The sequence below is a fragment of the Pholis gunnellus genome (genome assembly GCF_910591455.1).
Source record: "Pholis gunnellus genome assembly, chromosome: 9".
In the NCBI taxonomy this organism is placed as follows: Eukaryota; Metazoa; Chordata; class Actinopteri; order Perciformes; family Pholidae; genus Pholis; species Pholis gunnellus.
Genome location: NC_136535.1, coordinates 21,744,339 through 21,766,767, shown reverse-complemented (window position 1 = coordinate 21,766,767; position 22,429 = coordinate 21,744,339). Strand labels below are relative to the sequence as shown.

The 22,429-nt window shown below is 41.6% G+C and overlaps 1 protein-coding gene across 3 annotated transcripts in view; it reads left to right on the top strand.

Moving 5' to 3' along the window:
- The window catches only part of LOC306701130 (galactosylgalactosylxylosylprotein 3-beta-glucuronosyltransferase 1), a 73,617-nt gene that overhangs the window by 26,308 nt on the left and 24,880 nt on the right, over window positions 1-22,429 (top strand). For all 3 annotated transcript variants that reach the window (XM_079166384.1, XM_079166383.1, XM_079166382.1), the window contains exon 2: window positions 7,193-7,416. The gene's annotated coding sequence lies outside the window, so the exon portion shown is untranslated. The remainder of the gene's footprint in view (window positions 1-7,192; window positions 7,417-22,429) is intronic.

The following is a 22,429-nucleotide window of genomic DNA, read 5'->3' as shown; positions in this document are numbered from 1 at the left end:
ATGTTACCATGCTGATGTTTAGCATTTAGCTCAAAGCCCCACTTTGCCTAAGTACACCCTCACAGTGGTGCTACCATGTCTTCGTCTTGTTTCAGCCATGCGGCAAGTCATTTCAAAATGAAATATGATATATACATATATCCATAACGTCTCACTCAAGTGTTGTCATCAAGAATGTGGATAATGAGCGATTAATTCATGATGGCTGCTCTCTTTTTATATGCATCATTAACAGCATAGCTCTTTCACGCCGCTAAGTGACCTGCAAGTGATACGGCTACAATCCTTACGATGCTCACTTAAGCGCTGAGGTCAGCGGAGGTGTTGTGAACAATAATCACGTCACGAACGACACCGCTAAAAGACGAACCAAGTGAGATAAAGTGATAAATATTTCAAGCAGCACAGGCTTGTTGCCTTTCCACAGCGACTGCCACAGTTGCGAGAATGGCAGCTCATAAACATTCATCACAGGAGCAGCAACTAAACTGCATCACCTCCAAAGTTTCCCAAAGTGTCACTCGTACCATTCCGACGGTGTAATGCCTCCAACCAAAAATGAGAGGCGAAGCTGCCAAGTGCAAACAGCAGCAGGCACCTACACTGCTAGCCGAGAGTAAAAATGACCCCCCTCTCTTGATGGTCGCCCTGGGATCAGTTGAGCTCCTGCAGAAGCTGAAAATGACCCTGATCGGTTGAGCGACAGCTGTGAAGATGAAAGGCATCAAGTGAAAGGTCGTGGTTGTTTCTTCACTTTGGAAGTGAGTGCTCTATTTGTGTGATGGTACTTGAAACGCCAACACTGGCCTGTCACGTCGGCCATCCAAGGGTAAAGGCCCTATAGGAAAAGTACACAGCAGCTATATAGAGCCAACACTTTTGATTCACACAGGTTCAGCGAGGGGGTGTTAATGATTTCTGGTCATGAAAAGCAACAGATAAAACAATTTAAAATAATGTAAATGAATGAAAGGAGTAGCTCTTGTTCGTGCTGGAAACAATATTCCAGAGTAGTGTTGCGATTCAGCAGGACACAACATGGAGAGCCATTATCTATTTATACCCCAGAGACCAACTGAGATCCTGGCTGTTTCACCAAGCAGCACCTCCAGGCTGCTGATGTTATTCCTGTACAGCTCTGCAGCTCTGGCTGAGGCTGGGAATTCTTCACAGGGATCAGTGTATTCCAGAAATGGTGTGGGTGGTGGTGTGTGTGTGTATATATTTATATATATATAGTGTGTGTGTGTGTGTATATATTTATATATATAGTGTGTGTGTGTGTGTGTGTGTGTGTGTGTGTGTGTGTGTGTGTGTGTGTGTGTGTGTGTGTGTGTGGCAGGGGGAAGAGAGGTAATATTACAGGGGGGATTGCCTGTAAATCCACAACCTTCTCCTGTCCTCTGTCTCTGTCAGAAGTTCTCCTTGAGGGAGATCAGCAGGTAGCGAGGTAGCGTTGAGAGGAGGCTGTTTAAAAGTATTTGCCAAACTCCTGGAGGGTGAGGGCTGCTCTTAACTCCAAGTCCATTTGAACAATTAATTTAATCTTTTAAGTCAATAGTATGAAAAGGAAGCAGCCAGACTTCTTAGAGACTATATTATTACATTTTCCAAAAAGGTGTGGTAGTGTAGTAGTCAGTATATGTGGCAATAGCTGGGCAGGTCCAAGCCAGAACATGGGGGCATTTTGACGCGGCCAGAGCCACGTGATTGATTGCCGCTTCAATATTGCTGATCACAGGGCTGAAACCCTGCAACAAAGACCGAATGTTGTCAAAGAAATGGCAGCCACTGGAGAAATGTATTGTTATATTGCACGCATTCATGTGTATCATCAGTGGAACAATCTGCTTGGACTGGCTGATGTAGTGTTGGAATCCACACCGGACTTTGTGGAGAGTAAGATTTGAGGCCACAACACGAGAACTATGTAGGACTCAACAGTATCGTGTCCAAATTGTATGTGGGACATCTCCTCTATTATTCAACAGAGCCGATGAAGCCGCTTTTTTGCATTTTTGCCAACTGGTCTCTCTTTAACACAATAGGCAACACGAGGTCCCCGACAGTGGTAAGGATGAAGACCCTGCAAGGTGAATAAATAGTTCTTCTGAGATAACCTGCGCGCTGAGGTTTTTTCCTCGCACGCCATCAGTCCCAGCTGCCATGCGTCGCCATGGCAACCGATGGTCAGGCAAAGCTCAGCACAGCACGGTTTTGGTCTTGAGAGAAATACCGTAAACAGGAGGACAAACAAAAGACGGCTCCACAAAGCCGTGATGAGGAAGCGCGGCGCGGCACTGACACCGGCCTGTGTCTGCAAATGATCCTGCTTGTGTGAAGTCTCCGCGGCATCCATCATCCACCTCTCGTGCTATTTCATCGTGTCATCGCCGCACAGTGCGCAATTAAATTGTGTACCCCGCAGAATGTATGAGGGCGTCGGGAGATCATCGCTGTAAAATCTTTCAAATAATTCACCTTGGAGATAATTACACCACATCATCGCTATTAGGCCTCTGACATTTCCTTTATTCTTTAATGTGAGTGTGATGACAGGCTAACATTAAATTGAACGAGCTTCTACCCTGCTGATAATCGACTCAATGGGTTATTATGAATTTAACTGGATGGCTGGGAGTTCTACGGGCTCGAGGGTGACCTGAACGCGCGATGATTGTTCTTGTAAAAGGACATCCAGTGCTCTGCGGCTTGGCCTTCATTGAGCTGTCAGGAGCTGTGGGGGATACAGCGCTGTCAGCCTGCCTGCCCACCTCCACCATCCATGAGATCGATCACGCCGCCGCCTCCCAGAGAAACCCAACCACCGCAGCTCCTCCAATTACTGCTGATGGGCCACATCTTTCTATCAGAATAGGCGTCAGAGCCGTATGGCGCCTTTCAGGGACAGGGAGAGAAAGAGAGAGAAAGGATGAAGTGGCGAGCCTGCAGTGGAATAGAGAGAAGAAGAAGAAAGAGTAAGAACGGTGGTGACAAGCGTGGCGTGCCCAGCTGGTGAAGCCTCCCATGCTGAACTTTGCCAAGACGGATGCTGAACTTAGACCCGCGTGTGCATTATTAATATTGACCACTTACACGAGAATAAAGAAGCATTTACTCACCAACTGACATCCCTGAATTAATCATAGAGCCATACTCAAAAGGCATGATGAATTCTCTTTCATGACAAACCTGGCAATTTACACTTAAATGACAGACGTCTTCAGAATAAAAAAAGGCCACCAGGTCTGGCATTATCTCTGGCATTATCTGACGCACCATCAAAGATTCAGCAGAGGAGAGGCTTTGTTTTGTTTTTTTCTAAGCAGGGCATTTTCCACTCGACGATATTATTCCTCAACGGCGATCACTCATACTTTAAAAAGAAGAAGATTACTATCGGTGATGGGATTATTATACGTCTGGAGAATTTCTGCAGTGCAATGTAGCAAACGTCTGACCCTCCAAGGATACAAAGAGACACATAAAAGCAGTAACTATATAGTGAATTCTGCAAAAAATAATAATGTGATTCTCTCTTGCCATAGTGCAGCGGTTGCCTTTCTTGCCTCGGGAAAGCGAGCCTGTATGTGCACTGAACTATATATTGTTGTTGATCTATATACCTGAACAGTGTGTGCCTGTGTTTTATCCTGATGGCCTGCACATGGCCCCCCCGTCGGGTCCATCAGGTGGAAGCACAATTAGGAAGGATTGTCCCTGCAGGGCTCTTACAGCTTTGACTCCAGACCCTGAGTTAGATTAGAAAATATATCAAAAACGTTGCAGCTGTCAGAACATATAGAAATATAAATCCCAATCAAAACTGCATAAAGGAGAAGAGTCCTATTTTTGCACCTTATTGTATTTTGTGAGTTCTTCCTGCAAGACAACTCCTGCACGAAGAAGCATTGATTCTTGAAGGTGCGTTTGTGTGTAGCCCACATACAGAACATCGGTCCGTCTCTATTCTGATGGGTTGCATTAGCAGGTTTGAAGTCAATCAATACCAACACCACTCCGTCTGGTCTCTCTCACTCTCTCTCTGCTCCCTCCATCCAATCCTCCGTCTTCATGTTTTGTCCTCCATCCGTCACTGTCAGATGCACAGAATGATCGCGGCCGCAGTGGTCAGCCCACGTCAAAGCCACAGCTCGCCGCACAGTATGAGCTTGTCTGGAAGTGTGGAAGTGTGTGTGTGTGTGTGTGTGCATGTCTGCGGGCTCCCACACACATTCACGTTTGTGTGTGTGTGTGTGTGTGTGTGTGTGTGTGTGTGTTTAAGTGTTCGGTGTCTGGTCATAGAGCAGAACGTGACAGAATGGAGACGCCTGCTGCAGTCGACACACTCTGAAATCCGGGGTTTGTGCTGTGACTCCATTCGAGTCATGAAGGAGCTTCTGAATGCATCGCAGATGGAATGTATCACCCTGTTGCTGGATAAATGTATTTAGTACATCACAATAACATGGAGAGAACTGAATCACAGGGATTATCTATATAAAAAAATATATTGTTTAGGAACATGAGTTGGGAGTATCTTCAGTCACTTGCGTGTTTTTGCTGTTTAATTAAGAAAAACAAATCTTCCCTTTTAGGGTCTTAGTTAGGTTTGTAATAGAGATTTTTGCTTTAAGCCGTCTTTTTGAATAGAGGGGGTCACTCCCATTTGTAGCTCATGAATATTGATGTTATTATACTAATGAGCCACAAACGGCCTGAGGCAGATAGGCAGGTGTGGAGGTTTTTGGAGTAACTGAGCGAACGTATCAGTCTGGATTTAAACATCTAAATGACTTAATATCCATCCTCATTTAAAAAGCGTATCTTGAAAACTATCACTATCCTTTGCTCAAACCGTATCACACCTCCCATCAGCAGCCGATTTATATTCAGCTTAGTAACCATAGCTACGCGTGGCACAAAAGACACATTTTGGGCTGGTGCCTGGTTTTTATCTCTGAGCTATTAACCCCCAATGAGCAGAGGCACAGCTTGAGATCCTTGGCCTCCTTTGGTCGCTCTACAGTCTAAGCTCACAATTTTTGCTGTTTGAACTTTTTCCATCACAGTCCCTCGGCACTGAAATGACCTGCCGGGCAACTCGGTGTCCTCTAACTGTTTTGAAAAACACTTTTTTTTGAGTTTCTCTGACTTAAAATCTGGTCTTAGTATTATATTCTGTGCTGTTTTGTGTGCTTTGAATAGTTTCATGCGGACTATTGATACTGTTTTGTTTTTTGTCGATTTGTATGCACGGCCCACAATTCTGTTTATATAAGACATCGATGATTTTTTTTTATTTAACCTGACACAGTTTCGTGCTTTGAGCCTCTAACCATGAGGAGGGATGCGGTGATGTATTGTTCCCTGCCATGCAGGAGGTGTAGGTTGGGACAGGTCTTTCAATCTCCATCATGTCAGAGCAAAACAAACATGGTGATGGTGGAGGAGTGTGTGTGTCTCTGTGGTATATGTGTGAAATCATACCCGAAGCATACTGGAGTTCACTTAATACAGTTTTACATGTAAGATAAAGACCATTTCAAGTCAACATCACTAAAATATTAATCACATCAATTTAAAATGCATTTCATTTCAAGTAAATATTGCTCTCTAAATGACATGTGTTTTTGTATATGATGTCTCTTCTTTTCTGGTGCTACTGACACTACTCTCTAGTATTTGCCTATCTTATAATTGTCACTTGTGTGGCCAAGCTTTAAATATATTGTACACATATGTGACGGCATATTCACATTATCCGGGAAAAACAGCTTTTGCACGCGTCTTCTCAATTATTGTGCGTGTTGCAACGGCTCTGTATGGATGTCTGCTGTGCACAGAGGATCAAGGGTGCGCCAAAGATTTGTTAAACTTTGACCCCGAGCTGTGTTGACCTTCGTGGGCGCAGGCAATCGCTGTGGACCACTGCTTTAATCCATTCATAACAATGCAATACCAAGGGTTTGGCCAGCAGATGTTGCCATTTTGGTATTAGATGCTTCGAAACAGTGAACCATCCCTGACACACTTGTTTAAACCAAACTTTAGAAAGCTTCATTCGTCCATCGCTAATAATTTGAATTACAATCCTCTGGTTCAGGTCGAGAATCAGCGAGTCAGCTGGATCTACAGAAGGGGTATTCCCCATGGTTTTCAGATAATTACTTTCTTCCCTTATGACAACCCTATTGAATTTAGATTAGACCAATAACAAACCTGCGACACTACGTGCCCTCTGCATCGCATCTTGTCAAATCGGCTGTTAACGTGCCCGACCCTTGTCTCATTTCTCCGCGCGTTGCATCAGCTGGTCCTCCTCTGCAGCCGCAGCGGCTGCCCACAGGCGAGCACAACCAAAACTGTGGCAGAAGAGGCAGACAGAGGGAGTCTCATCAATAATGTAGCGCGGCAGCTGGGGGAGAAAAATTGTGGTGGAGCGAGTGAGAAGTGCATCTGGTGTTAGTCTTATTTCTTCCAAATGGACGTTTTGAGATGACACTCCCTAGAGGGCACGTGTAAGACGAAGGGGGCTATTAATAGCTGGCAGGCTGAATACATTGTCAAATTTGTGTATGGACGGGCATCTGGCCATATTTTAACAAGGTGTTTCTTTGCTGTTCTGTCATTTTCCACCAGGATGCAGGTAAAATAAACTAATTAATAACACATACATACTTTTTTTATTATATATATATATATATATGTATATATATATACAGATATACATATATATATATATATATATATATATATATATATATATATATACATATATAAAGGCTACCCATGTTGTTTTTATTCTGTATGACGAATATGTGAAATACTTTAATAACTACGGAGCTGAAGTCAGCTACATGGGTGTAGTCCTAATAGGCACACCCTATGGAGGCCAAAACTAAAATCTCATCAATTTCCTGTCTGTCAAGCAGCTTGTAACTGTAGCTCCCCAGTGTCCTCAGAGGAACATGCACACACACACAATGATTAACTCTCCCGACAGCTGTCCAGATGCAAACACAAATCGCGTCACCGAGGCACTGGGAATGACCCGTCTGCTGTTATAGTACGGCAGCGTCTCCTCCCAGCTGCCATCCTGCTCATTCCCTTTCTTCAATGCCCCTCATTGTATTGGGAAGAGGAAGCCCATTCTTACTCGCGTCTCTCTCTCGTGCTCTTGTTTCTCCAGGGGCCAGCCCTGAGGACGTGAAACTGTTGGGAGAGTTTGGAGGTCACAAGCGTCCCCCCCCCTGCCTCAGACCACCTTCAACTGCACACATCTTTGCTCGCCAGGCGGCACCAATTAAGGCCGGCTTGAGACGAAGAGTTGTGACAGTATCCGACGACACAAGGAGGAAAGGAATACACTGGAGGAGGGGCCTGTGCTTGCTGCAGACGGGCAAAGGACTGCTTGTGAGTAACCTATTGTTGTCATTGTTGTGGTCGGTACACATTTCCATACAACTGGCCAGGACTGTGCCACGCATTCATATGCATTTGATGTTTTCCCAGTACAGCAATTAAGAAGTTCATAACCAGCATTCCATCTAAGGATCTATGCACATTTTTAATTCCTTTGTTAGGAGCAGTGTATTTATATCCAAGAGATGTTTTTTCAAATATATATGTACCTTGACGATCTTGCTTTGTTCCTTTTTTCAATGTCACAAGCACGGATGCCTTATTTATATTTCTTATATTTTCCTACAAGGCAGCTAAAATTAACACTCTGTGAGCATCAAAGGATGTGGTTTAAGGTAAAAGGAGGATGCGGTTGAAACCTCCTCCCACTTCTCACTCTCTTGTCTCTCTCTATCAAGGATAGTCTTCCTACTTTCTGTCTGGCTGCTTGTCCAATATATAGTCCATTTTCACCAGGAAATCCAGGCGAGGAATTAGGTGGAAGACAGGGGCAAAATGATCTGACAGATCCATTTACTCCGGCTACATACTCCCTGGCCTCCGATATTATTAGAGGTTGATATATATGTGGGCACAGTGCACGGGAGCATAGGGGAGAAGATTGGGAGACTAGAGGAGGGCAGGGAGGGGGGAAGGTGTGAGAGCTCAAGATCCGACGCTGCTGATGACAAATCCGAGGAAATAATCTTAAGGTGTGGAGGCAGCAAATGATGAGATAGTGAGGTGGGTGGGGGGGGGGGGTGGGGGGGGGAGTAAGAGAGGCTTGGCTGTTAAATCGCTTGTAGGCTCTGTTGTCTCCTCACTACCAAAGAGAAGAAAATATCATGATTTCTTATTGGCAAGCCTAGGGTAAGATGAATCTAAACCTTATACTCTCATATTGCCTTTTTCCCAGTGCAAGCAAACACAGCTGAAATAAGACAGGTTAGCACACAGATATATACGTCTTACATAAGCCAAGGTGCTGGGATCACACCACGGGTCCATAGCAATGTTTCACACTGCACCAAATATTCAAACTTTTGTATATTACACCATATTACACCATTTCCTATAACCCCCTCATGACGTTGACATTTTGGCTTCTAGTGAGATGTCTTGACAACAAGTGAAAAAATTCCCACGAAATTGTGTACAGATGATTCACAGAGTATAAATCCTTATGACTTTTCATCTAGCGCCGCCAGTAGTTCGAAGTCACTCAACCCCATGAAATATCTCAACATCTACATGATGGATTGGAACAAAAGCTTTTACACACATTCATGGTTCCCAGAGGATGCATCCTAATGTCTTTGGTGAACACCTAGTGCCATCATCAGGTCAATTATAGTCTGTCTTTAATTTATGACTTATTATGAATATAACTAATGACATCCCGTCAGCCTCAGCTGTACTTTGCATTTAGTGCTAATTAGCAAATGTTAGCATGCATCAGCATATTGTCTCTGAGAGCATATACACAAAATAACGGCATTAACTCACAGCCCTGCAATGAATCCTACATTTTCCTTTTCTTTTTTTTTTTAAGGTTACCTATTTTTGTTGAGACTGCAGCCGAGAGATATTGATTTAACTCTGTTTTCACATTTGTGTTGTTTTATTGGGCTTTATTTTATGGCCATGTATATAACCATGTTCCATGACATTAACTGTTCTTACATGCAATATTCCCACAGGCGGCCTGACTCTAGGTGGGCGCTCGGCAAACTGTTTGCTCATGTGTGGCTTCAACATGTGAGAATAATCACCGTTCTGTAACGTCTTCATGATCATAGTTTCATTTCTCTCCAACATGCTTAGAGCACATAGCATATGTTATGTAATAATTTAGATCGCACTCCAAACCTCCTTAATTGGTGCGAGCTGAATTAGCACTGAGTAATCAAGATAGCAGCCTCTCATCATAGATTTATAGACGGCTATGATTGCTGCTAGTGTGAAATTAACTCTTTCAGTCAGTGGGGAATTGTTGAAAGATGCCTGGCTGAAACACACGGTGCCCCCGCCCCCTCTTTCTCTCTTTTTTTGTCACACACATACACGCACACACACACACACACACACACGTATATGCAGATGAGACTTGTCTGTTCCTTCTGGCTGTCTCTGTAGAGCTGTCACACATGCTGCGTCTTGGAGCACCAGGAGACCGGGGTTGACTTGAATTAAACTGAGAGGATGTCCTTTCCAGATCTGCAGAGGGCCACAGAGACACATCCGCCCCCAGAGAGAGCCAGTCAAAAGACAGAGGGGGGGGAGAGAGAGAGAGAGAGATGAATGGAGGAAGAGAGAAATGAGAAGGGAGGTTGGAGATGGGGTGGTGAGGAGGAGGAAGTTAATAAAAAAAAGAGGCAGGTAGAAATTGTCTGTGAGAGAGGGGGATGAAAGATGAGGTGGAGAAAGAGGAGGACACTAGAATAAGAAGGAGGGAGACGAGATGAAATTGGGGTGTGTGGGTGGTTGTATGTGACAGAGTTTGACAGAAAAGAGAGAGAGGATGAGAGAGAAAGCTAAGAGAAGATGAGGCCACACCTACAATATAAAGCCTCTCTTTCTCTGCTCTGGCTGACACTTGTTAAAATCTTACTGATCAGGTTAGATACATGTATTCAAAATGATTACTGCATGTTAAAAACGAAACTTTAATATTTTCTTTATGTTAAAAGATGAGTACGGTGTTCATATTCTGTCATTTAAAATCTGCAGTGTTGTATATGGAGACACAAAAAGTTTCAAAACTAAATAAATAAACAAGACTTGAGGAAATTGTGAAATTGTGAAACAAACAAATACATTTACAAAAACAGCTCGGTAAAATGAAATGTGATTCACTGGAAATGAAAGCTGAGTCGATTAATTGATTAGTTGATCAACAGAGAATTAACAGGCAACTACTTTGAAAGTTGATTAATCATTTAAATCATTTGATGTGTTCAGCTTTTCAGATTTGAGAATTTACTGCTTTTCCTTCTCATCACATGATTATCGATTGAATTTTCGGGTTTTTAACTGTTGGTCATATAACAAGACATTTGATGACATCCCCTTGGGCTTTCAAATTGTGATGGGCATTTTCACTATTGTTTTTATGTATAATTAACCTACAATTGATTTAATTATTGTCAATTGTTTGTTCCAGCCCTGATGGAATTAGATCAAAAACTATCTGCAATAAACAAAAAAGCAGGTTGAAATACCATTCACAATATTGAAATCTCAGGTTGTAGAATCAAAGGCCTTACAATGTTTTTGATCATAATTCATGTCATTTAAGAGTTTCTATGCAATTCTCTAAACACATGGCTCATGTGCTTGTGGGAAAGTACCAGGATTCAGGTAGTAAACATTATAGTCAGCAATTATAGGCAATAAAAAAACATCTGCATATGGACGAGAGAAAATTCAGATGTTGCACACGATGTTAGATGCAAAAAAAAAGTATTCAGACTAATCTCCCAAACAGAGGTACACTCTACCAATATATAAAAGGCTAAACATGCAGTGTACTTTTACAATAGTTATAGTAATGTTCTGAATGTCCTAAGGCTGCAGAACAGATTTGGAATAGACCATCATTTTCTATATCCCACCTCCAGGCATTGTTATTAACAGTAAGTGCATTCCCCGTTCGGTTCTAGCGGCCTGTGTCTCTCCCTTGCCCTGGATGATAAACACGCGAGAGACCAAGGTTTTTGTCCAACAAGAAATTGGAAAGTAAATTATTAAGTGAGAATGCGCCTTCCCCAAAAAAAAGCATCCATTGTGGTTTCTCCTTATGCTTGCAAACAAGGCAGGCCTTGAACTTCCTGCCAAGATTTCAGCTTGTGATAGGGTGATCTTGTCACTCTTAATACAAGAAAGACACTGCGCATTATTGTCACTCCCACAAATCTACTGCGAGCTCTTTGTAGCGTTTTGTCTGCCCTTTCTTGCACAATCTCTTTGTTCTGTAATTACACAAACCTGCTATGCAGAAGTCCTGCAGGAAGTGTTTTCTCATTTCAATTTCAGATAATTACATGTAGATGCTGAATTATTCTGAGATTAGTGATGACATTCCAAGCATGACGCACAATCATTGTATGTGATTACTTACACAAAATGAGCAGTTCAGAGATAATAACAGACATTTTGGTGGTTTTAGTAAGTGCTGAGATGCATTAATGTTTACTTGGGTTTCTCCACCTACACCACAATTACATTTGTCCCCTTGGCAGTTTTCTGTAGCATTAATTCTCACAAGCCAAGCGAGCACACGAGTGGCTGACCTAAAAATTTGTGGTGAAAAAGCAGCTGCCATGAAAATGCTTAGTGAACGTTTTCTCTGTGCTTTTTAGTTTATTTTGTATTCCACCAGTCATTTCTCAATGCTTTATTAAACAAGGCAGACCCTTGAATGTGTCATGAAACCACCCACTCATTTCTAACTTGGGAAAAAAAAACCTACAAAAAAAGTTCAAATGAGTTTGTTTTAATTACTTGAAACTACTATACGAACTGCTGAAAGTACTAAGGGCAACAGCAGCTTGCAACAGCTCTGAGGCACTTGTGCAAGGACACATCTTTCGCAGACATAGATAATGTTGTATTGTAAGATTAGAAGGAGTAAAACAGTGTTGTGCCATGATGCAACTTCATTGTTATCATGAGAAATGTCTCTTTAGCGTTTCCCTCTTCAACATTGAATTATTCAGTTCACGGCAACCTGGTTTTGGAGTGTAAACCATGCACAGAGGAGTTGTATGGCACAGTTACTGTAACAAATACACAAATTACAGGAGGCTTGCAAACAGAATGCCAAATTCTGGTGAAAGCCTAGTTTTATCACATTTTTAAGCACACAAAAGGCTAAAATGAGCACAGTAGATCATTGAAAGTTCAGCATTTGAACATCTCCATTCCACTCAAACCGACATGACCCAAATAAGTGGTTCAGTCTCCCAGACATTTTGGGATTTATCCACAAGCCAGCTGGCTGCAGCGCTGTATGGTACCTGCATCCAGTGAGGTCCTGCAAGATTAGATAACTAGGACTGCTCTCAGACTCAACGAGGTCCTGGAGAATTGTGAAAGTTGGCGTTGAGTTGTCTGATGAAACCCACAAAACATACAGACAACATGCAGCCATGTGTGCTCACACAAAAACACAAGCGCAGATACAAACGCATCCACTTGCACGCACACACAAACCGGGAGATCCTGAAGGCTTTTAAAGATGTCAAATCACCCTGAAGCCCATCAGACCACATCAGGGTGTGAGTGTGTGTGTGTGTGTGTGTGTGTGTGTGTGTGTGTGTGTGTGTGTGTGTGTGTGTGTGTGTCTTTAGACAGCTCTAGGCCAGCCCAACTAGCAGCAGTTAACAGGACAACAGCCTTAGCTAAAGCACAACCCCCCAGACTTGCATCATCTCCGTTGGGAAGCAAACAGGGATTCACCAAGATTGCCCTGCAGCTCTTTAGCAACAACAAACCCCTCCGAGGCATTCTTATTGCTCAATTTTCTAGCTCAGCATATGGCCACTGTGTTTTTATTCCATTTTATCAGAGCTTTTTGACCTGACATTATTTAAGTCTCATTAGGTTCGATTGAAGTGGGAAAAACACTGAGCCTGGTGGTGGAAGTTGGACCAATCAAGGCACTGAGGAGAGGAGGGGTAATTAAGACTTGAAACACCTGATCTAAGTAACTATTTAAAGGGTCAGTTTGTAGCATTTAGGGTGCTCTATTGACAGAAATGAAAGATAATATTAACAAGTATGTTTTCGTTTTAGTGGACATGAAAATAGAAATTGGGGTTTTCGTTCGTATATCTACATACAGAGCGGATCTTCTTCACAGAGTCCCCCGTGTTGCTACCACATGTTTCTACTGAAGCCCGGAAGGGACAAAGTAATCTGTCTCTGGATAGGGTGTTCGCATCGCTCATATAATAAAAGGCCACCTTACCTCCCCGGCTAACTCAGATCTAAGACCTGTGTTTCCATGGCAACAATCTGTGACACCTGCTTGAACAATGGCACTTAATGACAAGAGAGCAAAGCCTAGCTCATAATTTGCGGTTTGCTGACATGATGTTCGCAGTAACCTGTTGGAAATATGTGACAGCGAGGGCATTTTCAGTTGTTGTCTTTTGCTCAAAAGAAACATCCTGATCCTGACTGACAGGTTAGCAGAAGTACTGAGCCCTGCCACACTAAGAAGCCACAGTATCTCAGCTTTGCGACATGCCTGCTCCAAATGAGATTATATGGTGCTGGAAGTTTCGGTTTCTTTTACAGTAAAATGCCCGTGTAACCTTTGAATCCTACCACAAATCGAAACTTGTATTTAGGAGTGAAGGGAGCTGGTGGAGAGAGGTGTGACGCGTTTGTTTAGTCAGCCATGTTTTTTAGTTTGAAAGTAAGTCTTGATTTACCCAGAATGCATGACAAATGTGTCCTATTTAAGACCGAGACAGCTTCGTGCAAGGGATGATTTTAGACATTTGACATTTGACCCCTGGACTCTAATGACACCCTGTTGTTTTGGTGGGAAAGTTTTTTGTCAATGTCTCAAATAAGTGGAGAGTTGCTTGATTTCTCAGGCAACATGTCATTCACCAGGTGTAGTGCCTCTGGGCCAATCAGTTACACCTTGTTTTGGTCATCCTGCTGGTACCAATCACTGTAATTCAGATGTTTTTTCCTGCAATACATCATTATCCAGTTTTTGTCAAAATAGCAAGTCGCAGATTGTGCGTCGATGCACAAAGAAACAAAAGAATATATGAAGATTAATAGTTGTTTTGATTTTATCATAGACTACAATCAAAGCTGAGAGGGTGATAATGAACAGTGTCATTTGAATGTTATGAGCTTACCAACCGTGACACAACAAACTGACACGGACAGATCTGATTGGTTAAGATACAGACAAACACATACACACACATAGAACTGAAGCAATGTGCAGGGGGACGCTGCACGAAGCTGCTTCATCATGTAGGATTACCAATTGAAAGAAGGGATGTGCTGTACGTTTCAGTGTGCCTTGAGTTGTCAGTTCTGTCTCAACTCAGAGCTGTATAAAAAACAATGTTTCAGTCTGAATTGGACAAAGAGGCTAATCAATAAAAAGCTGGTGAAAATCCTCTGCGATGCTCGACCAGAGGTTATTCCATAATGCAACAGCATTAGAGAGAGAAAGGGTCATTTCTCTGCCCACTGGCATCTCGAAAGGCTGAAGACAAATTGAACATGAGCCAGGCAAGGAAAGCTAACCTGATCCGCCAGATGGTTTGACGTCTGAGAAGCTGTCATTGGAAACTGTTTAGAAAAGGGCAGACCTTTTCAAAATATACCTGGCTGGTGATTGGATGAACCATCTGCCGAAAAACAAAGCTTTCAGTGCCGTACTCCAATCTTCTTTCAATAAAAAAAATGATGTTCAGTTCTAATATAACTGATGCCATTGCAGGATCTACGCTAACCTCATTGTTGGCAGTGTTGTTTATAACGAACATTTGCCTCTCCGTGTCGTCTCGCACACACCTAAGCCTCACCCGTAGCTGCCATTAGCTCCTCACAGGATGCCGTTTTGGTCCGTGCTCTGGCTTATCGGACACAAATTGTGTGACAAGTGATCCCGCGATTATCGTGTGATCTTTTGACATTGCGAGAATCCAGCTGCTGTGCAAGGTGAAAGGAAAGCACATCCTACTCAAGATCATATCAAAGGGCATGATGCTTTTTTGTTGAAAGGCTATCGTCATAATGTTGACTCTGTTCCTATCACATTTGAGATATTTGTATGTCTTGGCAAACATATTGCTTCTAAAAATACAGCACCTGAAAAGTAAATATGAGATGTTTGTTCGCATTTACAACACCAGTAAAAAAACATTTTCAATATATAGTGTGATGAGTAAAGCAATTTACCTAATTATTACTTTAAAATTATAAATCAAACTATTAAAAATCTATAATGATGATACAACCATATGCTGTCAAACATAGCCAGGCCTATGATGTGGCACATAATCGAAGTAAACAGTTGACATTATTACAGCTAGATGAATAGTTGTGTTAAGCCAGTGACCTTTTCTCTTGCTTAATGTCTCTACTCCATCCATCCAACTAGAAATCTTTGGGGTCCATTAAAGGTCAAAGGCCCAGAGGGGTCAGTCAAACTTCAGCGATACATTCATCAAAATCATGATGACGTGCCACCTCCAAGGGGTCATGAAAACACATCAGTTTGGGTAGTTACCAACCAAGAAATCTACTTAAGTGCAGTGCAAGTGATAGATGTTTTATGAAAGAACAAGGCTTTACTTAAGGCTGAGATATTCTAATTAGGATCTGCAGGCAGATTGAGATGTTATTCAAATGTAATATGCATGCATCTGATGTCAAGTGATGAAAAGCCTGTGACCGTAAAAACAGAATTAGTATCATTACGCTTTAACATGAGAAGCTGTTTAGAGGATTCACTGTGGAATAATACGGGTCTTTATACTGGAGGGAAAAAAAAATACCCTTTGAATTGTGCAATCAGCTTACTTTAAGCAGCACAAGACAGCACAGGCTGAGAACACAGTGATTGAATACAGCTCTGATAACATGATTGTAGCTCAGTCCCATCCACAACCATCCCCTCTAACTTTGTTATTGACCAACCCTCCCTGGACTTTACAGCTGGATGACCTAATTGGAGCCATTTCCACATATCATGTGTCAGCCCCAAGAGGGTTAATTATAGATGATGGCTCGACCCACCTCAGCTATTCTTTAGTCCCTCATAAGGGTCCTATGGTTCAGTCTGGTGAAGGATACAGTAGGGTTTCCCTCAGCCCACAGGCTATTCATCACCATTAGGAGGGAAAAAAGTCGTGTTGGCTATGGTGTGTGACTGTGTCACTATGGGCACTGCAGAAATGACCCACCACTCATGCGTCAAAACTAAACTAAAGGGAACATTATAATGGCTGTTGTAGTTGTTGATGGAAAAAACACATATGGCCGTAATACTGGGAAAATTGGAAAATGCTAAATCCTACTTGCTTAAAGTTGCTAATTTAAGCAATTATAATGTTTTGACATTTTTTTAAATACTATCATTTGCTTTCTTGGAAAGATTTAGATGATAAGATTGATACCACTCTCATATCTGTCTGGTAAATATTAGACCGGCAGCCAATTAGCTTAGCACAAAGAAGAATAGGGGGAAACCGTCCTACAAGCACCGCTAAAGCTCTCTAATAGACACAAAAACCACAGTGTAAGAAATGACAAGTTGCAGTTTGACTGGGGCTATGTAAGGAACTTTTAATTGAGTCTCGGTTTTCTGGCAACCTCTTTACAAGACAAGAAAAAACTCCAGGAGCTGCTGCGCACAACCGAAAAATAGTCCAGCATGTAAGCTCACATAAAACCAGAACTTTGTACATTTTTACTTTTCTACTCTTCAGCTTTTGTACAGATTAACAAACAAGATATAACATGTTCATTTAAACATGCTGTTAGGCGGATATTGTTAACTTAGAACAGAATCAAGCTAGTGGTTTCTCCTGTGTGAAGTATATGTGCTAGGCCAAGCCAATTGCTGAAGGAAGCATCATATTGTACAAAAATATGAATGGTATCGATTTATACATAGATTTATACAGCATATTTCCCAATATGTCAAACTATTCCTTTAACATCAGCATTCTGAGCATTTTAGCATTGTAACTGTGAGCCTGTTCGTATTCTGCTATTAGTATTTAGTACAGCATCAGTGTACTTGAGGTACTTGGCAGAAAGTAGGCTGCATGACAGAAGACCCTTATGAGATAAGAATATGTCTGGTTTGGCCTGGCCATAATGGTGTTTACTGTAATTTGGAATTTTTTGTGGGTGTACTTTAAATCCTGTCCCTCATTATTATTATTCGCGATGACACAGTACTATTTTCACCATGCTTGCACAGCACCCATGAAGCTGAAAATCGCCAGTGGTTCTGGTGACAGTGTTGCCGCCAGTCAGCACCGTGCTCTTTATCTCAGCAAAGTCATTGCTCCGTTGAGTCAGTGACACCCCTGTAATGTAGCATCAGCAGACACACAGTCGCTGTGTCAACACTGTTCTGTCGGTGTCATCTTTCTGTGCCCCCGGGTGCTCTTTAAATGCGACTGTGCATAGCCGCATTCAAGCAAAGGACAAATAATAATAGTAAGTGATAAGCAATGATTTGAAAGGTCAGCAAAGAGCGGATTATCAAGGCTTGGGTTGAAATGTTAAAGGTGCCTTGTTTTTACATTCAACTGGAAACGATGCTGACTTGCTCCTTCATTAGGCCTTTATTCTACATCATCACTTATTTGACATTTTACCAGAGATCTTCAAATGTCAGTGCTTTTAAAGTGGTATTAAAGAAATACCATTTGTGAGAAAGTGGTTCATACGTGCTTAACTGTTTCTGATATAAGATTTTAAATACTTATGTGGAATGAACATGTTCAGGCTGCTGCTGAGACTTGTTTTTTTGTTTGTTTTGCATGTCTATTTTAGTCAGTCTTTGGACTACAGCAATGAGAGCAATGAGTTGCAATACGTCATCTGTGACACAAGGTATTGGGCTTTTAGTATATCTCATAATGTTCATAGAATACACTGCTTAAAGCATGAGCAAATGGAATGACTCACACGCGCAGTAAGCATGGGAAATAATAATAATAATGTTGCATCCACTAATTGCCAAAGCTATTAAATGAGTCTCCACCAGAAATTAGCCTTCTCCTGGGGGCCATGTTTTACTGGCAGGTTCAAAGCTAATGACAGCATGTCATAGAGGGAAATCACATATACCAACACTCTGACTAATTATGTAATTAAGAAAACACCAGAGATGGACATGAGCAAACTGGCAGCTGTGTTGAGTCCATAATTGTTAGGTGCCAAGTTCATCTGCCTCTGGATCAGACATATCCTTAAAACCTCTTCTTATCCTGGGCAAGGTTTTGCTGAGCACGCATGCTGTCCTCCAGCACTTCGCACATGCTGCACTGCTACACACTCTTGACACCATAAAGCCACACAGTGTCACCATGTTGTTCACTGAGCTCCACTCCATTATCCCCAATGGCTTTTCCGTCCATCTGAGGCTACTTATGTTCCCACATGTCATTTTCCATACCATCAGTCCTGACTTTTCAAATCCCAGTTTTCTTTCTTCATTGCTGATGCAGATCAGGACAAGTATTACATGTTGTAATAATAATAACTGTTTGTTTGATTGTGCAAAAAAATCCTTCAGATGCCTGATGATTCTGATCCATAATCTAAACAAACTGAGTTTTCTTAACAAAGACTCTCCTTAAAGAAAGCATCCATGTTTCATTTTCTTCTCTATTTACTCCAATTATTTTCCCTCCCAAACAAAACTCTCAGCTACACTGTCATTGCATTGGATTAAGTCCCCTAGGTTTAATTAGCGATGATCAGATTCATAATTATATATATTTTCCCTCCACAAGGGCATATAATTGGGGGACTTTGACGCTGGGGAATTTTTCATCGGAGAAATTCATGTTCTAACCCTCATTAAGGAACTCGGAGCTCTAGCATGTTGAAGCCTGAGAGCGAGAACTAGTAGAGAGTCGAACACCTAAACTCCCACTCAGGAAACGGCCTTTAATTAGCTAATGAATCTGGTAGCTCCCTCCGACAACCTTTGACCTTATGCTGCGGCATAATAAGCCCGTTCACAGTGCGAGACATGTCACATGTGGTTGAAATCAATGCTCTGTACAACACAACCAATTTTAATGAGATAAACGCTGTGCTTTCCCTCGCATTGTTAGGAACTGTTCATTCATGAATCATTCCTGGAGACTCTCCAACGGGTGTAACGTATTGATTTAGTGTCATTTCCAACAAAAGCCTCCACTTCATGATCATAATTTTAGTCATGTTGATGGCACACAGAGGATCAAATGTCATTTTAGTATTAAAAAATAGTATAACCGAAACCTCTAATGGCAGCAGTGAAAAAACATATAAGCCATGAATATGTCATTAATTTCCTTGTTGCTACAGGGCAAATGAATCATAAAAAGGGGCTTCGGTGACCAGTCAAAGTGTAAAATAAACAGAGTAATTATTAGCACACAAGTTCAGACAGTGTTATTTATGAACAGGATGTATTCTCATTTTCTTTAATTGCAAGTACAGTATTTACAAGAATAAATGTGATATTTTGGCAAATACTTTCCGATCTCTACAATAAATATAAGACAAATGCTAGTAGTCTGTCAGCTTACCTTATTATAAAGACAGCTAACGTAGCAAAGTGTGCCTACCAGCAGCAGTAAAGCTTACACGTTACCTATACTTTGTTTAATCACACAAAAAACTCAGCTTTTTCTTGGCTGTAATCAGTTGCCAGGCAGTCTCGGATAAGCCTCTGGGGGCGAGGGCCTACATTTCTGTGGTTCTCACGTAGCCAGCTGATATCAGGCCACTTCCTTTTCCAATGCGCTGCTCGTTGTTTGCACTCCAATTTGCAACTTGAGATGCGTGAATGGACTCGGAGTTGAGAGACGACGTGTACAATCAGGGGTTTCACAACTAGCCAGTTTACAAACTCATTTTAAACCAAAAGAATCTAAATTATGGTGAGACGATAGCTGGTGGGTTCTGGCATTGCATTTGGACCAGTGCGTGTTTTTGTTATTTACTGTTATGTCATCTCTTTTGTTCATATTGAAATAGCTTTCATTGTTTCTGTTTTATCATGTAAAGTGCCTTTGAGCACCTTTTTAAAGGACGATATAAAATAAATGTATTATTATTACTATCTTTGACTCACTAATAATCAGGTACAGTTTCTAGCAGTCACAATGAGGGAAACTATGAGATAGGGCTGCTCTCCCATCTCTCTGTGGTCCCCCCCCAAGATGACATGTCCCATGACTCCATTCTGATCAGGGCTGAGCTGTGCTGACCCGACATGGCAGGTCCAGGTCTCAGTGGCAGCCTCTGCAATCCTGGCCTAGCTCCTTCAGTCTGCTCAGACAGCTGTGAGAGGCTGCATCGTGCTCCCAGGTCCAGCATTGGAAATGTGCCCTGGGAGAGCCGGACTATAAATTAGTCAGAATAAGTTAAGGGCAGGCTGCGCTATCCCCCATGGTTATCAGCAGAGACGAACCTGCCCGAAGGTTGGTGCTCTTAAATCTTCCATCATTGCTGAGGCGGCCTGATCCAGGCATGGACTGGAGCCATCAATCAGGGCCAATGCTCACAGCTAATGGGTTATTCAAGTTTTCCTGAAAATGAAACAGCCATCCTCATCATCTAAATCAAGTGTGCGAAACACTTACCGCTACATTCTCTGGCAAATGTCTTTTATCAAACAGCATTTACAGTGATTGGTCTGCAAACAGTGATAATCTGGCAGATTAAAGCATGACATGTTGTGTATTGGTTTGCATCAGCTATTCACTCTTTGATTACTAATTACTGCATAAATGATTAGCATTTAAACTAGTATGCTAGAATTCCAGTTCGCATGATTTAAGGTGAACTTAAGAATATGACATGATCGTAAACAACATAGCTGCTCTTCCAATAACAACCAACCACAGTATTCCTACAGGAGCTGCCGTCTCGGCTTTGCTATTATTAGCTTTACTCAAAGCAGGTTTCACGAGGAGAGGATCACATTTTGAGGAGACTCGTTCCACGGCAGGTGTGAATTGGATTGATGGGACAAGTAACACAAAACTAGCATTAAGGCGACCTTTCCCTGAACCCTAACCTAGAATATGAACAGTAGCATAGCAAGCAGAAGCATGGCTGACAGAAAATGTCAAATTCAACGGAGGAAATGCTTCCTCCAAGACAAGCCGTTGTTGTTTTTCTCACATCAACAACAACTTTAAACTCTTGTCCACATTTTGAACTCTGCTCAATATTTCAGAATAACATTGAACATCAGTTCCCCCTCTACCCACAAATGAGTTAAATTAGTTTGTGAGAAAACGACAGTCAAACTGCCTCAGTGAACCCGGGTCTTTAACACAAGATCGTTTTCGACCAGCCTATAATTGTTTTTTTTTTCATCATTATATTTTACAGTTTCTCTGTCTGAGTAGAAAGAGAGACTAATAAATTGAACATATTAATAAAACAGAATTATTGAATACTCTAATGCAAAATGGAGTTTAAATGTCATTGAGGTATCCTCATTTTCGAAAATGAGAATTGTTACACTTGGGATTTATGCATGCATTCAAACACACACACTAACCAAAAAATGAAGTATGGTGGACAGGAACCACCTAAAAAGATTTTGGTTAAAATGTTAAAGAGTTTGCTGATACCTGAACAAAATATTTGTTACGTCCTATTTTGAATGCATGCGGATGCAGAATGTGCAAATAAAGGCCTGTTTTTGTGCCACTTATAGTTCCTTGCATTGTTCCTACGATCCATGAATTTTTTAAATGTGTAACATTGTAAGCTGTCAGTTTACATCCAAATTTACCGGAGAAACGAAGCCAAACTTCTGTACATTTATTAAACTTTGTGATAATGTTACGACGATTCTGGGCCTTGAAATCCAAAACCAGGACTATGAGAGAAGCTTAACGTCAGAGAAAGCCTATGATCACCTGCTCCTGGCTTACTGTACTTCAAAAGCAATTATGCCTGTGTGAATCAATGCCCAGATTCAAAATTCACTTTTAATGACACCTCTACACAGTAAAATCGACAGTGTCAATGCAACACTTAAAGAGTAAATTTTAACACTGATTCAGTGAACATATGGTCCCTATCTACAGAGTGTTAAAGTAACACTGGACATAGTGTTACATTTTTAGAGTCAATTTAACACTGGTTAGAGTTAATATTTTACACTACACTACACTGAGAAGTGTTACTCAAATTTGACACTATGATGTAAATAACACTCTTAGTGTTATTGCAATTTGACACTAGGTCTTTTTGAGTGTTAATCAAAATTAACTCTAAATAAGTT